The sequence below is a fragment of the Dipodomys spectabilis genome, unplaced genomic scaffold, assembly GCF_019054845.1.
Source record: "Dipodomys spectabilis isolate Male_0828 unplaced genomic scaffold, ASM1905484v1 ptg000098l, whole genome shotgun sequence".
NCBI lineage: Eukaryota > Metazoa > Chordata > Mammalia > Rodentia > Heteromyidae > Dipodomys > Dipodomys spectabilis.
The window spans coordinates 15864887-15883349 of record NW_024870775.1 but is presented as its reverse complement, the minus strand read 5'-3'; the positions used below and the strand labels follow the sequence as shown (position 1 = coordinate 15883349).

Here is an 18463-nt window from a genome sequence, read left to right as displayed (position 1 = left end):
GCTTGCCTCTTATGGATTTGTGATTTCTTTTCTCTATAAACTAAAGAATGAAAAGTAAAGTGTTTAAGGTGAACATAAGTTTATTTGAAAATGAAAGGAAAGCCATGGAAGAGAGTAACAAAGCTCTCCATTAGGAAAGGAGTCTAAAGGAGTCCAGTGGAGTGCTCTGGGAGAATGGTTTTATTGTACTGGATTCCTCCCAGATCTCTTGGCTTCATGTTGATTGTTGGATGGCTTATATATGCACTGCCCTGGCTCTTTTCATTGGTTGAACAGGCACCCAAGGCATTGTGGGAAGAAGTATTTGAGCAATAAAAAGAAGCATTTGAACAGGAACCTAAATCTCTATGGGAACAAGAAGCACCATAATGGGATATGTTATTACCGGCCATGTTTTATGTCTGCCACTTTTTATCCCTATCTACCTGTTTTGTTTTCTTTCTCTCATTTGTTTGCCTTTCCTTTGTTTTTCTTCCTTGAGTTATCTATTTTCACCTTATCATTATTGTTAACTTACATAATGGTTTATTTATTGTGAATTAAGTCCTGTTCAGAAAGTTGAGGGCCAGTCTAGCTAGTTATTTGATTTTTTTCTTAATTTTCATAAACTCGATTTCTCAGTTACAGAATTTTTGCCCAATTGTAACTGATAAGCTTTACAACAAAGATTAGGAATTTAGTAGAAAATAAGTATTGTAAAATCTGGAAGGGTTTGAAATTTTAATTAGGTTAAGAGCATGTTCTTTAGTATTGCAGTTACATCTTTAGTTTGCAATTACATCTCTTTGCTGGTTTGAATGTGTCCTTCTGGCCTCCAAGAGTTCCTTGACAGGAGGAACTGTTCCGTGTTTTTGACTCTTGTATCAGCAATACCTTAGATCACGCTTGTTAAATGATAGGTGCTAGTAAAGAGTTGTTGAAATAAATTAAATGCCTGTTCTCTAAATGTTAAAAGTTAAGAGGCATTAACAAAAATTCTGCTTACATGTTTAGATTTTGTTTTTTCTGCTGAGAATGTTTTCTACACATCTGTACCCTTGTTTCTGTTGTCTTTCTTGTAGCTGGCGTTTTTGTAAGCAGGCATTGGTTTCTCTGTCCTTTAGTGACAGAAGACTCCGATTCTGGGGAACTTGCAGGAACTGTTCTCCTACTGTGCGTAAAATAGACCTTGAGAAACCCTTTATTTGTGTGCCTCATTTGGTCCTAGCCAAAAAAGGAAGGAACAGATTGTCTTTAAGGAGCAGATTGTCTTTTTAAACTTCAAATATACCTGGCCAGCACTTTTGTACCTCTTGAGAAGAGAGAAAAGAAGACAAATGAATAATCAGGAGTTATTTGTGTTTTGTGGCTGCCGAAATTTAAAGGGGCACAAAGAATTAGTAATCTTATCAGATGAGCTGAGAAACTCAAAAGCCATGTACATATGACCGTATAAGAATTGAATCCCAAGATACGGACACAAGAGGTCTGTCTTTATTGTTATGTTTTAAATGCACCATGTGATTTTATGTTTTTGTTGTTGTTGCTGTTTCTTTTGTATGTTCTTTCCCTTATGGTATATCCCCCTGTTGTCACTGTACTTGATTTTGGTACCCTACATCTTATACATACATTTGTCTAATCTAGGGAGGGGAAGGGGAATAACAAAATGCTGACACAAGGATACAGGATGACCCATTGCAACAAGGATACCCACAGGGCAGTATATTTAATGTCTGTAATTATTTTTTGCTGATTGGCCTCATGAATGTACACATATGCACATCAATTTAGATGTCTTAACAAACTTATTTCAGGTATAACCTTTATTTTATATGACCTCATGTAAGTGTAACATTTCTAATGCCAGTTGATACTGAAGAAATCTGTATTGCTGTTCAAATATGTGAAGTGTAGCATTCACCTGTTCTCACCTATCATGCTAGTTAATAGCCACTTAACTAACACTTTCATAAGAGGCAGTTACACAGCACAGTCCTTTCTCATGGAGTCTTTAGGAAAGAGCTCCTTAACAGAAATACTAGGACATGAGCTAAGGAAGGGGTAACATTGTCCAAAAAGAAATATACTCACTAGCTGACTTAAGAAATGGTAGCCTCTCTGTACATCTCCCTTCTAATAACAATTTTTTTTTAATCATGAAAATAAAAAATACTAAGAAGAGCTTTCCTGCTGGTGGTGTGTCAGTCAAGTGAACGGTGTGATGAAGAAGCACCAACAGAAAGTTTGTGGCCATTGGTGTCTGCCTCCTCCTTAAGTCTCTGGGCCCTTGCAGTATAGGATTGGGTGGCTGCAGGCTAAGTTTCTATTGCTTTGTCCCTGTCCAGGGCAGCAGTTCTTAGGGCAGCACCTCTCTTGCGCAGCAAGGTTCTTTCTTACCAGAGGCAGGCCTCTCAAGAATCATTTGGGGCTTCGATCCTTGTTCATGGGGATTCAACTGCTGCCTGGGTTTTTAAAACATTCTTCATAGTTTATTACCCCCCCCCCCAAAAAAAAGACACCTCTCAGTAATTACTTTTTCTGTATAAATTGTCCAAAGTTTGTTCCCACTGTATTACTAGTAGCTAGAGGCTTTTGATTGATAAATCTATTGATTCTTCTGTCATTCTCAGTCCACATTTGTGAGTACATTAATGCCAAAGCAAAGTGTCATATACTCAGAATGTTTTGACTTTTTTAGAGTGTTTTGTGCTGATTTCCCAGTGTAGTAGTCTGTGAGGTACCTATCTACTGAGTACTTTGAGTACCAGTTTTGTACCAAACCCTGCTAATGGCTAGAAATACAGCAGTAAGCAAAGGAGACATAGGAAGGAACAAAGTTGTTTCATAGCTCTTTGGACACCCTCCCCACAATGATTCCCTTCAGTGGTTTGTGTGGGACTCTTGATCGGACAAGCAGAAGCATCATTTAAAATATCAGCTAGCCTGTGGAACATGGGAAGCTACCTGGGTTCATTACAGCAGGTATAAGTGCATGAAATTAAATATGTAATTACCCTAGAATAGAGCTTTAAAGGTCCATGTGGATATGAGAATTAACATTGTAAATACTTTACTATAAAAATTTAAGCACATGCTGTATTAAATCTGGACCATATGCTACTTAGTCTAATGTCTATTTTAGCTGTTGCACTACACACAAAGAATGTGTAGGAGCACCAGGTTTTCAAATAACATAATCTCCAGTGGGAGCTGCTGTTGTGCTTCCTTATTTAACACACAAAAGCACTGACATCTGATCCAGACTAATACTCATTCCATGTTTGTAGGCAGGTCTAGGACTTGTGAAAAGTTAGAAGCTTGTTGGGGATTCCTTGTTTTTTTTATGGAGAAGCTATTGGGATATTGTATGTATGTATATGTTGGTTAGGCCTTCTTTCTTTACCCATACTAAATACCTTGTGACTGAATATTTATTTTCATCAGTGTGAATATTAAAGAAAAGTTAAGCAGAAGCAATCTTAATATCTTGTTGATTACATTCCAGGAAAAAAAATAAAAGAAATGACAGAACATTAAGCCCGAACACCATTTGCTATAATTACCCTGTGTATAACTGTTAGCTGTCAAGCTTTGATTGAAACTTACTGAAGGTTGACACCAGCTGCATGCATTAATTGTCTCTGCAAGCAAATGCACATACTGCAGTCACCATTTGGAAGCATACTCTTTTCCATATAATTTGTTATAAAGACTTTCTGATTGAGCTTGAATGAATGCTGCATAAGTTTAGTTTTATCCTTTGCCCCAGTTTTAGCAAACAGAAATCCATTTAGCTAAGTCTTGTGTTTCTGTACAAAAGTGGTATTTCCAAATTTTATAATAATTAACCAATTGTGAGATTACAAGTATTATTTTTTATTTTCTACTTTTTGTTCTTTTTGTGATATATAGGACTTTGAACTCGAGATCTTCTCCTTACTAGGCAGACCTCTATCACTTAAGCCTACTCCCATTCCCTTTTTGTGTTTAGTTATCTCAGCTCCCAATCCTCCTACCTGTGCTTCCAAGGAAACTAGAGCCTCCTTTTTTGACAACTAATATTTAACTCTTTCCAGAATTCCAATTTATGCATTTGTATATTTAGTAAGGTATTTTGGTTATATTTGAACTTCAGCTTCTAGTTGGATTTCTCTATAATTAATATTTAATCTTTGCAATATAAAAGTATTTTGAAAAACACCAAAGTACAGCTGTTACTGTCTGTATCAAAGTGATGAAAACCAGTGTGGGGGTTTATTTGAACTGTGCAGTGTTATTTTGGCAGGGGAGTGACTGCAGTGTTGGACTTGCTAGGTAGTACATGAGGCACAAAGCAGGCTGTGCCAGTCTTTAAAACAGATTCCTTATGTGTATTGATTATAATCTTAATTTGAGCAGTATAGATTAGGAAAAATTAGGCATAGTAAATAGCAGCTAGGAATTTAAAAACTCAGCCTGAAGCAAATACAGAAGACTGATCTTCACCCTTTAGCTTCATTTTAGGGGAGAGGCTAGGAAAAATATGGCCTGGGAAATGGCATCCAGGACCTCAGAAACAGACAAAGTATTGAGGAACACTGTCTTTGTTGCTTTATGACTTGTTCAGAAATTTTCATTTTGTAAATGAAGTCAGGGACCCTGAGTAGAAAGTCCCTACTTCCAAAGGGAATCTTCACAACCCTCATCTGGACCTGGTGACAAATTGAACTAACATTTTAGGTGGAGGCCAATAGAAGATTCTTACTCCTTTGTCACACCACAGGGAGCATCTATTTTGAGGCCTAAAGTAGGGGGGGCGGGAAGTGAGTGCAGTTTAAATTTATCTAAATACTTATACTGAGAAATATTTCAATATCTCTCAGGTCTGAAAATCTGTAGTAGACTTTTGCTACTTTGTAGCAGCCCAGCATTTCTCTCCTTTACTAAAAAATACTCTAGTGTCCACCAGGAGAGCACAGGCCCTGTTCACACAGCTGCTCTGCCTCATCCATCTTGGTCATGGGAACTTGTGTTTCTCCATCTGGGCTTTCCAGTGGGAGCTAGATGGGGCAGCAACGACAACAGAGGTCTCCAAGTAGATGCTCACTCCTTCCTCCAGACTTTGCCACTTGATCCTCCTCTTTTCCACCTATTGTCTTTCACAGCCTCCCTTTGGTTTTCTCTGAGAGCCTTCTCAAAATCCCAGTTCCTCACATCTTCAGTTCTCGAGGTCCCCTTATTCTTAACTAACTAGAGGTGATTTTAATTGCCTTTGACCTTCACAAGAACTTTAAGAAGTGTAGTTTGAGCCAGGCGTCGGTGGCTCACTCCTGTAATCCTAGCTACTCAGGAGGCTGAGATCTGAGGATCACGGTTTCAAGCCCAACCCTGGCAAGAAAGCCCAGGAGACTCTTATCTCCAATAAACCACCAGAAAACCGCAGTGGTGCTGTGGCTCAAGCAGTAGAGTGCTCGCCTTGAGCTGAAGAGCACAGGGACAACACCCAAGCCCCACGACCCTCCCCCCAAAAAAATGTAGTTTGTAAGATATAAATTGTATAGATGCCTATAGTTCCATTTACCAGTGCTCTAGAGTTGAAGGCCATGATTGGCCACTAGTTGCTTGTGTGTCTTTATTAAGAGGTAAGTTGAACTAAAGTATTTGTTACCTTGATTTTTTGTTTATTTTGTAGTTATATGAAAATAAACAAAGTAAGTGTTTTTCTCTCGTAGTGCTAGGGTTTGACGTATGGGAAGACTAAATTTAAAGAATTACAGCTTGAAACTCATTCGATCAGAATAAAATGCAGTTTAACCACTGAAAGCATTTGAGGGTTTTCTCTTTTTTTTTTTCTTTTGTGTGATGAGACTTAAGCATAAATAAAATATGCACATGAGCTGTCTATTTGTTTTCTTAGCTGTGCAGCCTGGCATTGGGTCTAGAGACTCTGAAGTCCAGCTAGGCAGCTCTATGCAAGGGCTTTACTGCAGTTTCTGGCAGAAACAGTATGTACCATATCAGCACAGTAAGACTCTTCACACATCAGAAGCCCTTCAGCTCCCTGGCCTTATGGGCCAGGAATTTGTGAAAGCCACTGGACAGCATTTGTTTTTTGTTTTCTTGTTGCTCCCATAGCCAGAGTTGGGCATCAAGATGTGGCCCTTAAATATTCCTTTCCTCTTGTTCAAACCCTTGAGTTTCTGTTTGTTATGCTTAACCTTCACATATTGGTGTGGTTGGCACTTGGTGGACTTCTTAGTCCTCTTTCTGACCATCTTAGGCTTCAGCAGAAAGTAGACATGATAGTAGGGAATGGCAGCCACCTCTGTAGGCAGTACCAAAAAAAAAAAAAAAAAGGGCAAGGCCATTTGTTTCCTATTGAAACTAAGATAGTCTGGGAGAATTTGTATTGAAAAGAATTTAAACATTTCTCTTTCAGTCTGAATATGAACTAATGAAATGGAAACTGAGCATTTATATTTAGATCTGTCAGTTCATAGTATTTGTTTTAGATCACTGTCTCTATCACATCTTTTCACCTTGGGCCTCTCAACAGCCATCAAATCCATCTTTTATGAGGGCATTCATGAAGAATGCTTGCTTGAATATTTAGGAAATGTTAATTATCTAAACCATTACACTCCAGTAGGATAAACTGTGGCACAGGAGTAGTCACAGCAGCAGCTTGTTTTTTTTTTTTTTTTAATGCTTGTCTATTAAATATATTATGCATCATGTCCTTGAATATATTTAAATACATCACAATTGAATATGTATGAATTTATTTTCAAAGAAGATATTAAAATAGTTGTAACGTACATTACCACTAAAACTAAAAGCATTTGGGATTTTGAAAGTATGTCTCTACAGTGTCATCTGTATATTTGTGTGTGTGTGTGTGTGTGTGTGTGTGTGTGTCCTGTGCACATTTACACCATTTGCAAATGCTTCAAATTCTGTATCCTCAGCTTTGGAATGAGTAATGTTGGGCTGAAGTTATAATGGGAACATACAGAACTGTTTCATTGGCTGAGGATACCATGGGATAATACTAAAAGTGACTTCAACACGGGAAGATGAAGTATTTTTTCAAGTATAAAAGAAAATAGTGGGGCTGGGAAGGTAGCTCAGTGGTAGAGCGCTTGCCTTGCATGCCTGAGGCCCTGGGTTCGATTCCTCAGCACCGCATAAGCAAAAAGAAAAAAAGTCAGGAGTGACGCTGTGGCTCAAGTGGTAGAGCGCTAGCCTTGAGCTGAAGAGCTGAGGGACAGCGCCCAGGCCCAGAGTTCAGGCCCCACGACCGGACCCCCCCTCCCAAAAAAAGAAAGAAAGAAAGAAAGAAAATAGTGCCTTCGTGAGAAGAGATTTTTTTTAATTATTTAATTTTTGATGATACTGGGGTGTGAATTCAGGAACTTGTGCTTATGAGGCACGACCACTTGAGTTACCTCCAGTCCAAGCAGTAGAGTGTAAAGAGACTTCTTATAGCAAATAGTAAATTTCATTTAGAATGTTGTATGTTTTGATTGTTGGCCCTTGAGAGGAGGTTGACACTATGGATTTTCAGTTTGGTTCTCATTTTGCTTTCCTTGACACATCTATATAATCATCTAGAGTTAATGTTTGAAAACTAGAACAGTGTATAGTTGAAATTGGAAGTTAGGGGGACAGATGTGTGAGTGCCAGAGTAGGTCCTCTGGGCAAGATGAAGGGGCTGGAACCAGCAAATTCACACTATTGTCTTTCTTCCAAGAAGAGAAAGGAAGTGGTCAGCACAAGGAAGAGAAGAGAACAGGAAGTGGAAGTGGACTCCCTCCATTACCTTTCTCTGCTTTCTGCCAGAAAACCCAGGGTACCACATGTGCTAGATATATGCTCCTTTAAACCACAAAGCAAGAATGAGACATTGCCTTCAAATTTACTCTGCCAGTTACAGCCACTACCTCAAAAGAATGACACACACTCCCTGTGGTAGCTGTGTCTACTTTCTACTCATGGGGCCCAAAGGAGTCAGAAAATGCAGAAAACTAAAAGCACAAATCTGAAAAATCACTTTAATCTACTCTTGTAAAACAGGAATAAGATACTGTACGAATGGAACAAGTAAACAGTCAGTGAAAGATAGGAGTCATCCTATATAGATTCCTTAATCCATGTGGGTGGGTAAGGAGGTAAGGAGATCTGAGTTTAAGCAATATTAATATGGCAAATTACTAATTTATTAATTATGGCAGGGTGTTTAATTCTCTCAGAGTTTTTCTTTAAATGAAAATGATATAGTTACATTATGAAGTTGTCTTAAGGATTATAATGTTTGCTGCCCTCTTTGGGGGGTTAGGACAATGCTAGTATTGAACTCAGGGCCTTGGAAGGTATTCTTCTTGTCATGCTTCCAGCCAATTGGTTATTTTCAAGATAGTGTCCTGCGTTATGCTCCTGTCAGCCTGAACTTCCATTCTCTTACTTGTGCATTGCCATGTCACTGTGGAAGACAGGCTGACACCACTGCACCTAGCCATATGCTTCCAACATAGCTGGGATAATTGGTGTCACCTTACCCAGTTATTAATTGACATGGAGTTTGTGAAGTTTTTGTCCAGGCTGCCCAGGAACCACTGTCTCCAATCTCTGCCTTCTGAGTAGCTAGGATTATAGCATACACTACCCTGCCTGGTACATTTGCTACCTTTTAAACCTCTTTCTACTCTATAAAGCACTGTATGCATGTGAGTTATACTTTGGAGCTTTATATCTGTGGCTGGCACCTTTCTAGTGTGGCCAGTTCTAGGCGAGAGTGATACATCTTTCACTAGATTCTCAACAGGCACTCCCTTTGCTGCTAGCTGGACTGAAAGTTTAGAGACTTGGATTATGGTGTTGGAGATACAGGTTTGCTCCCGATTAGCTTTGTACTTCTCACACTTCCTAGCCAACAATACCCAAAGAAAAACACACATAAAATGTGCAAGCCACCATGTTCATCATCTCTAAAATCACATCATCTTTCATAATTTTTATAGAATTTTACTTTATTGATGATTAAGGTGTTAAGGAGGGAGAGAGTGCCTGTTCTGTTTATTGTACACTCTATCCTTAGGGGAGCACACATCTTTGGTGTTAAGGAAGAAGTATTGCCTTTGTGAGGCCTGGTAGCCCCTTTAGGAAAGTTCTGTGAAATCCTATGTAACAGATTACAAGGAATCTTGGCCTCATTGCAAAGTTAAAATAGATAACACACTTAATTTTGTGTTTTCAGATTTTATGCAACCCTTATCCACAAGAGCCAGTTATAGAGTAACAAGTTGTATTTATTTAAAATACTCTTGAAGGTTAGTCTTTGGTACATAACATTCATTATGGTCTTCTCTCCACTTTTTTTGTGTGAAGATGGCATTCTATCATAAGCTCAAAGGTCATTAATACTTCTGGGTAAGAATCCAGGGTACACGCCTGATGTTATTTGCCTCCTGCTTATTTTAAGGCTTGCCACAGTGAAAGCATATACTGTAAAAGAAAAAACACTGCATAATCATAGAACAAAAAATACCCAAGTCAAAGGGAACTAAACCATTAACAGATAAGATGTAACAATTGTAAGAATGTGTGGTGTAAGGATGAGGTAGGTTGGAAAGTGCTTTGTTGGGGCGACTGATGAAACGCAGCACTCTTTCCTAGGATGCCTGTAGAGGCTCAGGATCAGTAACTGTGCTAGAACACACAGGCCAGAAGTTAGCTTTCCAAAAACAGGGTGTAACTGGGATACTATTCCCTCTCCTATTTTCCCAATACAAACTTGTATAATTTGTTTTACCAGCAACATTGTGCTAGAAGTATCTTCTAAAAAACAAAAAAATAACCACATTTTCAAACCTATAATTCTGTACCTGATAAACTGCTATTCAAGAGTAGCAGCAGAGTAAAGACATTTTGGATAGGCAACATACAGGAAAAATTAGCCTCCTAAATGACCCTACTTTAGAAAGATAGTTCAACTGACTATCTTTTTGGTCAGTCAAAGATGTATTTGCTCTCAGCTATCTTAAATGAAAATTTGAAGATTAAGTTATTAGAAAATAAATTTGAAGTATAAAATTATGGGCAAAATAAAAAACTGCAAGAATAGGTCTGTAGGAAATTGATGTGTGTATTTGACTTATTCAAGTGTAGGGAAAAGGAAAAAATGAGGCCAGGAAGTTAAGAAACAGTGAGCAAAGGGAATTTCCAGTGATAGAAAAGAGACCTCTTTATATTTATCCACTGAGAGCAAATACAGTTAATGACAAAGAGCCATCCATGGCTATAAACTTGTGAAATGTCAGTGCTCCAGGGGTTGATCACAAAAGTTTTGAGAGAAGAAAGACAAGTTGCTTGTAATTGAGCTGTCAAACTTATATAATGTTTCATCCGCAATATTGTGCTAGAAGTATCTTCTAAAAAAAAGCAACAACAAAAAAGTAACCACATTTTAAATCTATAATTCTGTACCTGATAAACTGCCATCCAGGAGTAGCAGCAGAGTTAAGGACATTTTTGGATGGGCAACATATAGGAAAAATTAGCCTCCTAAATGACCCTATTTTAGAAAGATAGTTCAACTGACTATCATTTTGGTCAGTCAAAGTAAATCTTTGCAGAAATAATGGGTATAAAGTAAGTCCAGTCAACAGTCATTCTAAATTGGACCAGGAATACAAATGACTCCTGAGGCAGGGCAACCTGAATATAATAACTTCTGTCTCTCCTGAACCCTGTGTTCACAGAAAGAAAATAATTAGAACCCCCAGTAAAACCTCCATAATTTGCCTCATCTTGTTGGGGAAAGCCATGTTTTTAAGCAATAGCAAGGAAAATTGTTCCATTTAATCTTAAATCTAGAGGCTTTTTAAATTCCTTGGAGTGGTGAGATCATGACATTTATAAAGAATAAAATGTAATTTTTCTGGGTAGGGAAGGTGGCTCAGTGGTAGAGTGCTTGCCTTGCATGCATGAGGCACCACAAAAGCAGAAAAAGCAGGAAGTGGTACTGTGGCTCAAGTGGTAGAGCCCTCGCCATGAGCTGAAGAGCTGAGGAATAGCACCCAGGCCCAGAGTTCAGGCCCCCTGACCAGTAACAACAGCAGCAAAAAATGTAATTTTTAGCATATCTCTTGGTATCACAATAGTTTTTTTTAACGAGTTGAAATGAGTATTAAAGCAGTCTTAGTTGCTACTTACTTTAAGGTTACAGTCTAGATATTATGGACAGAGAAGTGTAGCTGATCAAGGAGGGTTATAGATGTGCAGAGAAATGTGTGGCTCTGCTGTACCATTAGCCAGGTGGAACTTAATTTAATTATGTCTTCTTTACTTGTAATCACACTAGGCCAAGTGCTTATAATTATTGTAGAGGTGTTAAATTCAAAAGTTCAAGTTTAGGAGAATCAATAGTAAACATAAACCCTGAAACCTGTATTTGAGTTTATTCTCTAGAGCTTAACTGTCAGAAATAACTGTCAGGAAAATGAAAAACATGAATAGTCAGAAATTTTTAATAGGGAATGGGACATAGTGTAGGGAAAATATGTGGAAAGATGTAAGTTCTCATGTTTTAGATTATTCTACATACACACATTTTGGTAGAACAGATATATTTTTGTGTGTTTGCTGTATTAGGGCTTGAACTATGGGCTTCACATTCTTGCTTAGCATTTTTGTTTAAGCTTGGTGCTCTACTACTTGAATCACATCTCCAGTTCAACTTCAGATATTTCCTAGCTCAGGGTTTCACTGATTCAGTCCTGTGATGAAGTTTTACTAAAGAGATTTAATCTAAATAATTGTCACTGGATTGTATCGGTAGTGCCTTAAATAAAGTAAGATGGAAGTTTGTACTCCATTCTTAGCTTTAAATTGAATCATTGGTTTAGACAACACAATGTCGAGTGAACAGTTATTTGTCACAGTATTGAGGTATACATCTTGCTTTTTCTGAAAACATTTTTATACAGGCAATTCAATAGACAGTAGGTGAGTCCAGCTCAATTTTATTTTAACACATTTGAAATTCAGCTCTGCATGTGGTAAACTCATTCCTTGCTGACACAGGTGATGTTGTGTGTGGTAAACCTGGTGCAGGCGTGAGGATAGGGCTGCAGAGTCCTTCCCAGCACCGTGCTCCCAATAATAGAATCCATTGGCCATTTGGAGTTGACTCCAACACAAACATCTGTGTGCAGTCATGAAGCAGGTCTCTTCTCCGTTTCTGAAGAGCAACTCCTAGCAGAGGGAGCTAGAGAGAATATAGACATGCCTGCTTCAGCAAACCATGAGTCTGCTATATTCAGCGAAAGTACCTGTTGCCATGGCCACCACTTCAGTTCTCTCTAAGTGGTACTCCTAGGTACCTTTCCTCAATCAGTTTCTGCTATGTGACTGTAAAAAGTTCAGTCCTTCTTCATTCTGGCAGAAGTTCCTCACTTAGGAAAGAGGCAGTGGGTTCATGGCCAGTCACTAACTCCTGATGTAGTAGTTGTGGACATGGAGATTAGAACTAGTTAGTTACATCAACTAATTATGGGTCTTGGATCCTGATCTTTAATATGAAGAGTTTTTTGGAATTAAATGTGGTATTATGTGAATAGAGCTTGAGGACAAGCAGTTGCTCATTAAATTTTAGCTGTTATGAAAAAATAGGGTACCAGTAGCTGTTAATTTGCTCTAATGCTATTTCAACCTGGCAAGAGTGTTCAGTGCCATGTTTGTGGAAATAATGCTTTCTGGCTAATGTGTCTAAGGGAGAGAGAGGTCTTCATGATCCTGTAATCTTTAGGTAACCTCTCTGTGGTAAGTTTAACACTATATTAAAATATTTCTATTAGAAAACAATTTGACTCAAACCCTTTTCAGGTAGTGCTGAGCTTTATCATGTAAATGTAGCTCATAAATTTAATGTTGGCAAGTAATTAGTATATAAACCATACTTTAAAGATACTAGATAAGTCTAATGTATCTTCATGACATTTGCAATGATCTTACTTAAGCACTTTGGTGAACAACATGAACTGAGTAGACATGGAATGCTGTTATTCTATCCAATTGCTGTGTCACCTGAGCTTTTTGACATTTCTTTTTCACCCATCCCTGAATTACCAAATGATCTAGTAACTTTCCTAGTCACTTTTGGTTATTCAATAGAGAAAAGTACCCTCTCATTTTTCCCAGTTTAAAACTTGACTCATGTCTAATTCAAGAGTATAGACTTACTTTATTTCTAGCCATGCTGGATTAACAAAGAGCAGGTTTGCCTTTCAACCTAAAATAACTGACAATATTGGCAAATATATGAGACAACTATTTTAAACATTGAATTTCAGGTCTCTAATCTTGAGAGAAAAGACTCAAACAAGGATAAAATCACTGCGTCTTTCTCTGTGTAGTCATTTTCTAAATTATAGTACAAGAACGAAGAATCCCAGCAGTCTGTGAGCATCTCTGAGGAGTGAGTGACTAAATTGGTGAGTTACAGTATAAGGGAAGAAGTAAATGCACAGAAGAACCATTCCAGAACTTTAAATAGAAGTTATCTTTAACTTGTTTGAATACCAAGATGTGCACATCAAACCAGACAAAGAACAGTTAGGAAACTATACAAATAGTTCTCAAAGTTCACACAAATTCATAATAGCAAAGTAAAGAAGACATAGAATCACTGAATTAAGTAGAAATCCAGAAGGATTATGCTTTAAGAGGGCTATATTATTGTTAAGACATGAGGTCTCTAGAGCTGTCCTAACAAAGTTTAAGAACAGACTTCAAAGACTCTCCTTGCTCACCAAGGAATTTAACTGCCTAGTTGAATGGCATAATCTAGCACAGAGTAAAAATCACATGTCTGAAAAAATTAGACTTACAGTGGCAAAACAGAAAATAGGACCCATGAGAAGAAGCAGTCCATAGAAAGAGGCAATGAGATTTGCAGAAAAGAGCTTCAAAACAGCTGTCATACTTCTACTAAAGCATTTGTAAAGAAAAAGGCAAACCTAGTGAAAGAACTACTTGATAAAAGAACTACTTGAAATATCCAGGACTAAGATATTTAATCTCTGAAATGAAAATTTTCTGCGTGGAAATAACAGCAATAGAAATTGCAGAAGAAAAGCCTAGTGAATTTAAAAGTACAGAAATAGAAACCTCCTAAACCAGAGCACATAAAGAAAAATCCCTTTAAAAAGTAATGAAAAGTGCCTCAGAGACCTACAGGGTATAGTGTCAAGTGATCTGAATTACAGTGCTAGCAGAGAAGGTGGGGGAGGAAAAAGCCATGTCCAGTATTTTTCCATAATTGGTGAAAACTAAAGTCTTAGCTCCTTAACACTGCTATTCAGTGTATTGTATGTACTGTCCTGGGAATACTACTTTATATCATTTCCTGTCAGCTTTATTCTCTCACAAAACCCCAGTTGAGAAAGCAATTGGAGATCAAGTACTAAAAGCTTAAAGGAATATCACCAGCAGGAAAGTAGCCTAGACAAAATGGAATACTAGAAGTGTTCAACCTGAAGAATATAAGGAAAGAGCAAGCAACAAAGGATAGATAATAAAAATGGGAAAACATGGCAAGATGGTAAGTTTAAGCCAAACCATATTGGTAATCATATTAAATGTAAATTTTCTCAACAGTGCAATAATAAGGAAGAAATCACCAGACCGATTAAACAAAAAGTCATGTGATGTTCATAAGAGCTAGTTTAATGATAAAGAGATAATATAGGCTGAACAGATGGAAGAAGATATGACATTGGTAATAATGCATAAGGAAATTGGAGTAGATATGTTAATCACAGACAAAGTAGATTTCAGGGCATGGAGTATTATCAAGGATAAACAGACATTTTATAATAACAATTGAATTTGTCAAAGAGACACAGTAGTCTACTGTGTGCGTGCAACTTTGATAAAAGAACTTCAAAATATGTGAAATGTTAAAAAATTCAGAAGTTTTAAAAAGAGAAGAAATCTGTTTTGGCTTGAGATTACATAACTGAGTAAGAAAAATCAGTGAAAATACAGAGCTGGAGGTGCATCTTAATTGAATAAGGCCCTGGGTTCCATCCCCAGCACTGTTAGAAAGGTTCAGACATAGAAAAGTTGAGCTGTATTACTTGGTTTGTTTTGCATTTTCATGGCATTCCACATGACCACCATTGTTTACATTCTTTTCAGGTTATACACAGAATATTCATCAAAACAGAACATTTATCTCAGTGAGCCATCTCAAATTTAAATAGTTAAAATAATAAGGAATACATTCTTTGACTCCAGCCTAATTAAATTATAATTCAACAACAGAAAAATATGAAATATCTTCAGATACTTGGAATTTTAAAAAATGCATCTTTAAGTATCCCATGGATCTAACAAAATTACAAGATAAATTAGAAAATTGTTTAAAATTGGTAAAAATTCAAACTTAAGTTATACTGGATGTACCAAGAACAATCTTGTAAAGGGAATTATAATTTTAAATACTTAATGAAAATAATAATAAAATGAATTAAATTAATAAAAATGAAAGGTGTAGTTGGAAAAGTAGGGGAAAAGTTATTAAGTTCTGAATTATTTCCACCTTAAAATTAGTAAACTATGTACAAATGATAAAAAGAAATCAGTGAAACTTAAGCTGATTTTTTTGAAAATGGAAAACAAAGGAAAAGAAAATCCGAGCTGTTGTTAGCTGAGCTTTCGGAGGAGTGAGACAGTGCCAGTAGCAATGTCAAGATTGAAAGATAGCTAGTGAAGATCTTCTCCCAGTCCGTGGGCTTTCTATTGATCTTGCTAGCTTTGTCCTTTGCCATGCAGAAGCTCTGCAGTTTCATACAGTCCCATTTGTCCAACCTTTCTTTTGATTTGTTGTGTATCTGGGTCTTTATTAATAAAATTTCAGCCTGTGCCAAGGAGCCATAGAGTTTCTCCTGGGACTGGGAAGGTGGCTCAGTGGTAGAGTGCTTGCCTTGCATGCATGAGGCCCTGGGTTCAATTCCTCAGCACCACATAAGCAAAAGAAAAAAGCCAGGAGTGGCGCTGTGGCTCAGCCTTGAGCTGAAGAGCTGAGGGACAGCGCCCAGGCCCAGAGTTCAGGCCCACGACCGGACCCAAAAATAAAATAAAATAAACATAAGAGTTTCTCCTATTCCTTTCTGTAATGTTTTCAGGGTACCTGCTTTGACTTTGAGGTTGATGGAGCTGACTTGATGGAGTTGATTCTGGTGCAGGGTGATATATAAGGATCTAGCTTTAGTTTTCTACACGTGTTTAACCAATTTTTCCAGCACCATTTACTAAAGAGGCTGTCTTACTTCCATTCTATCTTTTTAGCTCTCTTATCGAAGATTAAGTGGCTATAGGTCTGTGGGTTCATTTCTGGGTCTTCAGTTCTTGGAAAAAATTATATATAGTAAACCCAGACCCAAAGAAACATAGGTCCCATGTTTCCCTTATATATAATAACTAGTATACGCATAGGATAATCCTACCAGACAAGCAGAAAAGGTCAAAAGCTATACATACGACCATATAAAATGATAAGTGAAATGAATCCCAAGATAGGGACACAAGAGGTTTTATCTTTGTCACTGTTGTTGTTTAATGTACTATGTGATTTTTTTGTTTCTTTTGTATGTTCTTCCCCATGGTATAACCCCTGTTGTCACTGTATTTGAGTCCTGTGCCCTGCATCTTGTATATACGTTTTTCTAATTTGGGGAGGGGAAGGGAAATAACAAAATGCTGAAACAAGGATACAGGTTGACCCATTGTAACAATGAGATGTACAAGACACTAGGTTGAAAATGAACTTTACAACTTGGGGAGGAGGGCAGAGGGAGGAGTTGGGGAGGTGGGATGGTAGGGAAAAAACAAAGGAGGGGGTAACAATGCTCATTAGAAATGGACTCATTACCGTACTCACGTAACTGTACATCTCTGTATAGTATCTTTACAATAAAAAAAAGTTTAAAAAATTATTGAAAGATAGGCCAACACTGCAGTTCCTACAGGTACTGAAGGGTGATACCAGAAGAGGAGGAGCAACTTTATACCAGCATATTCTCCAGTTTGTGGGACACAAGGTTACTAAAACTAACAGGAGAAATAGAAATCTGAATTCCTGTGTATTCTGAATTAATTAAAAATTGCTCACAAAGAAAACTAGAGGCTGGGAGGACATGGCTTAAGTAGTAGAGTACTTGCTGTTAACAGGTGCAAGCCCATGAGTTCAAACTCCATGATTATCCTCACATAACTCTACCCCCACCAAAACCAAAAACAACCCTTTGGGTCCAGATGATTTCTGGTAAATAAGATATGTAAGGAAGAAATACCACCAGTTTTACTCAGGCTCTTTAAAAAAGTGGCATAAAGAATACTTTTCAGTTTATCATAAGGTCAGCATTATCTTCTTAACCAAAAGTATATATATATATAGAGAGAGAGAGAGAGAGAGATCTATATATAGATATATAGATACATCTATCTCTCTCTATATATACATGTATATATAGGAGAGAAATATGTAGACTACTTTCACATATTAGCACATCAAATCTAATAATACATAAAAATACATAAAAAGATATAGTGCTATTTATATCATTTATAAATCAACATAATGAACCATATTTACAAAAAAGGAAACTTTTTAATGATCTCAATACTTGCAGGAAACGGATTTGACAGAATTTAATGTTGATTCATGATTAAAAGAAAAACTTTAAAAGGAAACTTTATCAACATTGACAAAGAGGCCCTTTATGAAATACCTGTTGCTAACATATATTTAATGATGAAAAACTAAATGATTCCCTTCTAAAACTGGAAAGAAGCCAGAGATGTCTACTTTTATTTTCTGTGCATCATTGTCGTGTAGTGTGGGTCTAGCAAAGCATGCCATAGCCTGGTAGGAGAAGCTGTTGTTGGCAGCTGTCTTTAGAATTCTCAGGTTCTTCAGCCTTGAACAGTCAAGCTCTGGTTGAGGACACACAGAAATCTTAATTGTCATCTCATTCCTGTTGGAGGAAGGATTTTAAAATCATTTTGACCATAGGTTTAGCAACAAAAGTCATTTTAGAACAAATTTCATAAAGTATTACTTCATACCACTAAATAAACAATAAGCTTAATTGATGCAGTCTGGATTTACATATATATATATATATATGTATATATACATATAGTTTTATAGTTTAACTTATGCCTCACTAACTGATTTAAGAGACTAGCCAAAAGCAATTTCAAATACTTTTATATTTTGCAAATGATCAATCTTGGTTTTGTCTAAGATAAAATGAAAGTGAAATAGAATGTATTAACAGTATTTAAATTTGATTATATTTAATTTCTGTTAAATGAGAGATAAAATAGAAGAGCTTAGAACTTACTCTTTAATTGTCCACTTTGAAAACAGAGCTGCATAATTTACAGTGCATTCATTTATGATCAATTAACTTGATTTTTCAAAGTGAAAAAA

The 18463-nt window shown here is 37.0% G+C and overlaps 1 protein-coding gene and 1 pseudogene across 1 annotated transcript in view; one reads left to right on the top strand and one right to left on the bottom strand.

The window, feature by feature from the left end:
- Auh (AU RNA binding methylglutaconyl-CoA hydratase) overlaps window positions 1-18463 on the top strand; it is a 148605-nt gene that overhangs the window by 92588 nt on the left and 37554 nt on the right.
- Window positions 5863-10489, bottom strand: LOC122113635 (annotated as a pseudogene).